Source organism: Triticum aestivum, chromosome 7B (assembly GCF_018294505.1).
Source record: "Triticum aestivum cultivar Chinese Spring chromosome 7B, IWGSC CS RefSeq v2.1, whole genome shotgun sequence".
NCBI classification, from domain to species: domain Eukaryota; kingdom Viridiplantae; phylum Streptophyta; class Magnoliopsida; order Poales; family Poaceae; genus Triticum; species Triticum aestivum.
The window spans coordinates 666377022-666385733 of record NC_057813.1 but is presented as its reverse complement, the minus strand read 5'-3'; the positions used below and the strand labels follow the sequence as shown (position 1 = coordinate 666385733).

At 45.9% G+C, this 8712-nt stretch overlaps 1 long non-coding RNA gene across 1 annotated transcript; it reads left to right on the top strand.

The window, feature by feature from the left end:
• The first annotated feature begins 6251 nt into the window (after positions 1 to 6251).
• Positions 6252 to 6808, top strand: LOC123156064 (uncharacterized). The gene is made up of 3 exons (XR_006477821.1): positions 6252 to 6364; positions 6466 to 6579; positions 6791 to 6808. It is a non-coding gene; the product is annotated as an uncharacterized lncRNA (long non-coding RNA).
• Positions 6809 to 8712: the final 1904 nt, after the last annotated feature.

Genomic DNA, 8712 nt, shown 5'->3' with positions numbered 1-8712 from the left:
AATGTCTTCAGGATCGTCAGAACCGCAGTCAGATTCTTCTTCTTCAGATGAGGAAACAACTTTTGCCTTCAAAGCACGAATTCGGCCATAGTTGGGGCCATAGATATCTCTTTTCTCAGAAAGCTGGAACTCATGTGTATTGAGCCTCTCAAGTATATCAGACGGATCAAGTGTCTTGAAGTCAGGACGTTCTTGTATCATGAGGGCAAGGGTGTCAAAGGAGGTGTCAAGTGATCTCAGCAGTGTCTTGACAATTTCATGCTTGGTGATCTCAGTGGCGCCGAGAGCCTGAAGCTCATTTGTGATGTCGGTGAGGCGATCAAACGTGAGCTGGACATTTTCATTATCGTTTCTCTTGAAGCTATTGAAGAGATTGCGAAGAACACTGATTCTCTGGTCTCTTTGTGTAGATACGCCTTCATTGACCTTGGACAGCCAGTCCCAGACTAGCTTTGACGTTTCCAGAGCACTCACACGTCCATACTGTCCTTTGGTCAGATGACCACAGATGATGTTCTTTGCAGTCGAGTCCAGTTGAATGAACTTCTTGACATCAGTAAGGGTGACACCTTCACCAGTTTTAGGAATGCCATTCTTGACGACATACCATAGGTCGACATCAATGGCTTCAAGATACATGTGCATCTTATTCTTCCAGTAGGGATATTCTGTTCCATCAAACACGGGGCAAGCAGCGGAGACTTTGATTATCCTTGCAGTCGACATAGCTAAACTCCAGGTGGTTAAACCGAATCACATAGAACAAGGGAGTACCTTGCTCTGATACCAATTGAAAGTGCTAGTTATCGACTAGAGGGGGTGAATAGGCGATTTTTATGAACGTCTTCAAAACATGGAAGTTTCGAAGACAAACAATAGAAATAACCTAATTGATATGCAGTGGAAGATAGACTACAACAAGCAAGCCATAGTCAAGTATGCAATAGCGTTAACGTACGAAGACTAATAGCAGCTAGGTAGTAGGATCAGGATGGAAGATAGTATGAAGCCAATCAACAATAGTAGTCAAGCAATGAAGTCAATCAGATAAGACAGATAGGCAATGACTTCACGAAGACAAACTCAAAGTAAAGGAGGGAAGAGATAGAACCAGTCACTTGTTGAAGACACAGGATTTGTTGGACCAGTTCTAGTTGCTGTGACAACTGTACGTCTGGTTAGGGAGGCTGAGATTCAACTCAGAAGACCGTGTCTTCACCTTATTCCCCTTGAGCTAAGGACACTTAGTCCTCGCCCAATCACTCTGGTAAGTCTTCAAGATAGACTTCCGAACCTTCACAGACTTCGTTCACCCGGCAATCCACAATGACTCTTGGATGCTCAGAACGCGACGCCTAACCGGCTGGAGGATACACAGTCCTCAAGTGTAATAAGTCTTCAGGTCACACAGACAGAAAGACTTCAGTGATGCCTAACACTCTTTGGCTCTGGGTGTTTGGGCTTTGTCCTCGCAAGGATTTCTCTCTCTCAAAGGCTTCGAGGTGGGTTGCTCTCAAACAACAAAAGCCGTATACAAACTCTGAGCAGCTACCAATTTATGGTGTAGGGGTTGGGCTATTTATAGCCACTAGGCAACCTGACCTGATTTGTCCAAAATGACCCTGGGTCACTAAGGAACTGACACGTGTTCCAATGGTCAGATTTCAAACACACACAACAACTTTACTTGGGCTACAAGCAAAGCTGACTCATCCAGCTCTGGATAAGATTTGCTCTCATTGTCTTCGCTCGAAGACATAGGATTTGGGTTGAGCATCACTTCAGTCACTCTGACTTAGTTCACTTGGACCCCACTTAACAGTACGGTGGTTCCTATGACTCAACAAAAAAGAAAGGAAACAACGAAGCCACACAGTCTTCGCGCTCCATAGTCTTCACGCAATGTCTTCTCATGTCATAGTCTTCAATATGAATATCTTCTCATACCACCATTGTCTTCAATGTCTTCATACATTTTTAGGGGCCATCTCCGGTAGGTAAACCGAATCAATGAGGGACACTACATGCGTTATCCTGCAATTCTCACAAACGCATTAGTCCCTCAATCAACTTTGTTGTCAATACTCCAAAACCAACTAGGGGTGGCACTAGATGCACTTACAGTTGGTGAGATTTTTGAATTGAGCCCTATAAACCGGAAAGGAGGTTTAACTAAGCAAAATGTTTGACCAAATCCATTCTTAAGAAATACAATAGGACAGATGTACTACTTGAAAATTTATTGCATGATGCAGGTTATGATATTGTTTCGAATCCTGGATCTTAAATTTCAGAAAATCCAAAAGTGAGCATAAATTCTTGAAACTGAGCATGGTCACGTGATATGACACAAATATTACTTTGTAAGTTTTTTCTTCAATTCGACACAAGCTGCTTATGACAAGTTGCACAGATGAAGAGCCAAGGTATTTTGGAACAAAGACCTGTCACGTTAAGGCGAACACTTTCACTATTGAAACCATGGGCGTTTACGTGCCGCCACGAGTCCCCACTTCTCATCGGCAGGTGCCGTCCCAGCAAGCGTGTGAGTCGACAGGAGGCGTGCGAGCAGACCACTACGCCGGCTGTCAGGGAGGCGTGCGAGCAGACCGCTGTGCAGACTCACCGGGAGGCGAGCCCTTTGACCAGGCTCCGCCGCCCATCATCGTCCCAACTGCTCCCACTTTTAATGTCGTCGGCGCCGCTGTTTAAAATCAACCCCGCACTACCCGGTATCGCTACAATCCTCTCTCTTCCTCTCCGATTCTCCTGTCATCTACCTCCAACTAGCCTGACCTAAACGTACGTCATGCCGCATCACGATGGTCTGCTCTTAGTGTTCCAGTTTCATGAGGAAGACACCCAGCCGGAGTCTCAAGAACATAAGGCGCTTTGGGACGAGCTTGAACTGGCCTTGCGGGAAGACGCCGCGCCTATCCCCGCTCCCATTTCGGATCCCGTTGCCCTGACTGCGCCAGCGCCCATCCCCGTGGCATTGATGGGCTGGGAGCCGCACATTGTCACCGAGCTTGACGCCACGGGGTTCCATGAGGTCCCCGCCGACTTTCACGTGCCCGTGCACCTACCAGCGCATGCGCCTGCGCGTGCACTGACGCGCACGCCCGTGCCGGTGCCCGTGCACCTGCTAGCGCATGCGCCTGCGTGTGCACTGACGTGCGCGCCCGTACCGGTGCCCGTGCACACGAATGTCTCCGTCGCGCCATTGACAGCGCCTGTCCATGCGCGGGTGCCAGTGCCCCCCTCTTCGGCATGGATGGCCGCCGCCGACCGCTTCCTTGCACCAACGCCAGTCACGTCCTCCTGCCAGTTGACTCGCTCCGAAGTCCAGAACATTTTGGCCTTCCTTGAAGCTAGGCCAACGTCTAGGAGTACGCCAACAATGGCGCAAGACGCCGCTGTCGCTGTCGGTCACTGGCCCGATGACACACAGAGAACGGCATAGGAGCCGCTTCCCACCGCGAGACGCCCCCGCCGCCACCGCGTAATCTAAATTTGCCATGAAAAACGTTCGGATTGCCATGCTTAAAATCTGAACGTTTATCATTTCCGTTTATTTTATATCGATCATCGTATATTTAAAGTCGGAGTCAGACTGAACGAAGTGTATGGTTTGATCGATTGAATGTTCTGCTAGAGCCGTATCAAATTAAATATAAAATGTCATCAAGCCACATGTATTCCTTGTCATCCAACGACCTAGACTGCTTCAATGTCGAGTGCTCAACACGTTTAGCGTGCAGTTAATTTCATGCCAAAAATAGTGCTAATCACATGACAACACGCAAATAATATCCTAGTAGTTAATATCCGCATGCACTTAATATACTTCCAAATTAACGTGCATTGCACGTACATACTGATTAGCGCTGCTAGTACGTGAAACTGGTGTCGTGACTTGTGAATGTGTCCAGATATGGTCAACGACAACATCGCCCGTGAGTTCTTCCTGTTTGCCCGTGCGTCTAAACGCAAAAGGGGAGGAGAGAGAGAGCACACATGGAACCCACCAGTAAGTGAAGGCAAATATTACTAAAAATAATATTACATGTTATCCATTAACTAGGCTGTGGTAATATAAAAACATTATGTGAACAAAGGGGGTCCAACAAATATTGCTATTCTACATATGTTGCCTATTGACGTGCGCCTTGAAGGCCCGGTCGCATGTTCGATCCTCGTCCTTTATTTTTTAATTTGTATATGGGTCCAAATTTGTTTCATGACATGTGGTCCCCTCGGTGTGTAGTTTTTAGCACTTTAATTTGTGGGTCGAAATTTGTTCCATTCCAAGTGGACTATCGGTGTGTAGTTTTGTAGCTTATTTATAATAATTAAAGAGAACAACATAGTTTTTTCAATAATACCATGATGCGACGTTGAAGGCGAGAAAGGACGTGTGAGAAAGCGATGACCGAGCCAGAGGGAAATCAACTAGGGGAGTTGCGTGGGTTGCAACGGTGTTTGGAGTAGTTGTGGGCCGAATGCTACGAAAATATAATCTAAACCGACCGGAATAAATGCCTACACAAATTAATCCAAGGTTGGAGTGCCCCTCGCAATGTAAATAGCTCCGGCTTTGCGAGGGATGGAGAGGTAGTAGCTTCAACACGTGGAAGATACGGTGTGAGAAAGCGAGGTCAATCGAGAGACATATAGATAGAGAGACAAAGTGAGTGTGGTCCAACATTCATTGAACAAATATATATGCTCCGGAGAGATATTGTCCAATTGATCTTTTGGTAAGGGTGAGGGCTGTAAGATAGAGCTTGAGAGATGATCCAGTCACAGACGTGTAGACATATTTTGTGCGTGGGAGGAAGCAAGGTCAACCGATCACATAGGGGTCGTGCGATCGAAAGAGTGAGATGGGTTGGAGAGAGTGACCTAGATAGACGATGTGCGTGAGAGAATATACAATGTGAATAGGTCGAATTGGGCTCAAACATGGTGATATATCGTTTTTGTCCGAGAAAGAGCGAGGTCAATCGAGACATACGTGTATATATATATATATATATATATATATATATATATATATATATATATATATATATATATATAGGACTGGACTATTTTGTTACCGGTAACAGAATAATATTCTGTTACCCCGGCCCTATATAGGGCGCGATGCGTCTTACTCAAGGCCCAACCGTGGAACTAGCACGTCACCACTCACCACCACCTCCCGTCCCTCCCACGCGCCGCCCCTGCCTCCCGCATGCCGCCGCGCCATCCTCCAACCCCAACGCGCCGCCACGCCACCCCTCCCACCCCAGTGCGCCACCGCGCTGCCACCCCCATCCCAAGGCGTCGCCACGTCCACATCTCCGAAACTCGCTCACTTTTACCGCCGGGCCACGAACTGGGCACCTCCCTCTTCATCGTGCCGGCGGGCGCCTTCCCCAATGCATGCCGGCGGCCTCCCTCCCAACGCGTGCCGACAGCCTTCCTTCCCCGCGCCGGCGGCCTCCCTCCCATCGCGTGCCAACGGCCACCCTTCCCAGCGCCAGCAGCGCCCCTCCCAAAGCACGCCGGCACCTCCGTTCCCCATGCCGGCGGGGGGCAGCTTCCCTCCGAATGCGTGGCGCATTTTCCTCCAATGGATGTGCACAACTCGTGGCGCTACCTCCTGGTCAGCTGGTTCCCATCGGCCTCCTCGCACCGGACAAATCCTCCAGCGGGACCTCAGACGGCCTGACGCACTCCCTCGAACTGTCACGCGTCCTCCCTCAAACAGATGGACTCGTTTACCTCCTCCAATATGCGCAGGTTGCTGCTCTCGTCTGCTTCCTCTTTCTTTTTTGAAATGAGTCTGCTTTCTCTCTCACGAGCGTGATGCTACTGCTCCTCTCAACTCTCAATTCTCATTATTTGCTGTTGCTCCCCTATATGAACTGCTGATGCTACTTCATCTCTACTTGTTTTGAAATAAGGTTTTGATTTCAGAGAAGTCGCAGAACACAAAGGAAAGAAGAGCCATGTTTTCTATTGTTGTTATTTTGTTGCCCTCATGGTGTTTACTGAAATGCCTACAACAACTTAAGGTTTTCTCTTTTGTTAAAATGAAGCGAATGTGTTGTACTACTATTAAGCACGGTCCTCCTCCTGAGCTCCTCCATGCGCATCCGCCTCCCAAGCTGTGCCATGAGCGGTTGCGCCTGCTCCGTCGTCCAGGCGACCATCCTGCGTGCCTCCTGACCCCCGCTGTCAGGTCGCGGCCTCTTTCGCCGTCAGGTCACAGCCTCTTCCGCCATCAGATCGCAGCCTCTTCCTTCTGCACGTCGCCACCTCCTGCTGCTGCAGGCCGTGCCCCATCCCCCATTCTCGCGTGGTCGCCAACAAGGTATCCTACTACAATGGTGGTCACCGCCCCAGAACGCTCTCTGGTTCATTTTGATCTACTTTTGCACATTTGTTCTTTATCTCACGAATTTTGTTATGTAGGAGGTGACCGATTGTTGATCCTGAAGTTTCATCACATGATTTTTTGTCTCTGAATTTTGCACCAATTCTTGATCCTGAAGCATCAATGCTTGAGCACTGATTTTTGTGTGTTAGGTGAGTGTACAGTGCATTGGGGTGTGTTTTTATTTTATGTTCTGAGCAAAAAATCGACTACAAAAATTGTGTCATGAAAAGTTCATGTACACCTATTGAGATGGTTCAAAAATTAAAACTTTTAAAGTTAAAAAAGGAAACCAGTTATTTGGTTGTGGAGGTTCTTTTGTCCTTGAAAGATATAAGAATTCAGCTTTTACTTGTTTTTCAGTTCAAATTTTGCGTCAAGGAGTTCGACAAGGGCGCGTCCCTCAGTACTACGATGACGAGGCAGACAGCCGCCCTCTTTGTGACCTGCTGCTATTCCCCATCTTGCACTAGCGGACTAATGATGCGGGAGCTGCCCTGTTCGCTACAACCCCACGTGGATCTCTCTCTTTCTCCTCTCTTAAATTCATTGAAAAAGTTGGTTGCTTGTTCTTGTTGTGTCGTGAATACCCTCAAGTTGTTTGATATTATTCCTATGAGAAAACTGATCCATAGCAGTTTTTGTTCCAGAGCTGTTCAAAGTTCGGACTTACATTTTGTGAAGGCAAGGACAAGGAGAAGCCTATGGATAACAGTTCGTGTGGAGCTTGGCCAGTTCCTCTGTTCATGTGTGAGCTTGCTCAGTTTGTCCATTTATCTCTGTTCAGTTCATGTAGAGGATCCCTCGAATTCACCTCCTCTCGTTCTTTATCAACAAATGATTTTCGCTATCCGCAGCAAATTACAGTATGAGAGTGGGAGTTTCATATTGTACTCTCTGCCTGCACAATGCATTTTGTAGTGTTGGTAGTTGTAGAGATTTGTTTGTGTTAAAAATGGTTTTATGTATTTTGTAGTGTCGGTACTTAAGTACAACATTAGTTCAAATCTTCAAATTTTATATAGTTCAAGTACATAAGGAACATAAGGAACTTTAGTTAGTTTCTTGAATTTCGACTCCTTCAGTTTTTGTTCTTAACCAGTTTTTGTTCAAGTATATAAGGACTGACGCCATTAGTTTCAAAAAGGAGCTTCAGTAGATGTGGAGATTGGTAAAATCTAAAGTTCAACTATTCTGATGGGGCACTTCATAAAGCAAAGAAAAAATAAAGCAGAGCAAAAGTGAAGAAAAATAAAAAGAAAACCAAAGTGGTCCTGAGAAGAAAATGCCTACTGTCCAGTAATACATTCTCTCATTAGTCTATGTTTATTTGTCGTGAGAGTAAAAAAACAGTGGTACAATACATATTACATGAGCTGTTCATATAAAAAAAATGCCTCGGTTTGTGTAACATCAGTTCTAACTTTTATAGCTTGATAAATGATTAGAAGTCAATCTGAATTCATTTTGATCCATTCTCTTGTGATTTTAGGCTGAACTCCAATACTTGCATCCGCCACCCCAACGCCGGCGTGTTCCCTCAGTCCTCTCTCGACAAATCCAACAGTACAGGTTCTCCGGTGCGCCAAGTATTGCCTGCGGCGATGCCTACATCATGGCCCATTGAGGAGATCTTGTGTATTCCACATAGAAGAAATATTGTCAATTCATGAATAGAGAATTTTTGTACCAGACTTAATATTAGTTCAGTGTGTATTCTATCTTCAGTCCATGAAAAATCACAGAATAGTTGGTGCGTGTGCACAAATATCGTAAGTGCAAGTTTCAAAATGCTGTAACTTTAGATATATCACCTGAAAAAGTAATGATTTGCAGCGAGTTTCTTCAAAATTCTGTAAAGTTTAGTATTATAGTGTGTGTTTTGAACTAAGAGCTATACTCTATGAACTTTCTGTACTTTCTGGACTTGAAGCATTTTTTTTCTCATATATTAAATCAAAGTGCATATATGAAATCTTGAACAAAATGCTCTATGGACTCTTGGACTGTATTGTTGGAGAACTGTTGTTCGGTACCTAATGGAATTTGCACATAAAGCACGAGGGAGGTTTAGACGGATGCTGATCACTAGCCCACTATGACGACGCTGATCACTAGCACGAAGGACACCAGCAGGTTGAGGATGAAGTACATGACATAGGCAATGAGGATGACCAAAACATGGAATCCATACACAAAGCAGCAACTGCAAGTTTAAATTTTCTGTCTATGGTGATTTGATTGCTACTTCTTAAAGAAAAGTGTAATGACAGTTAGATGTTTGT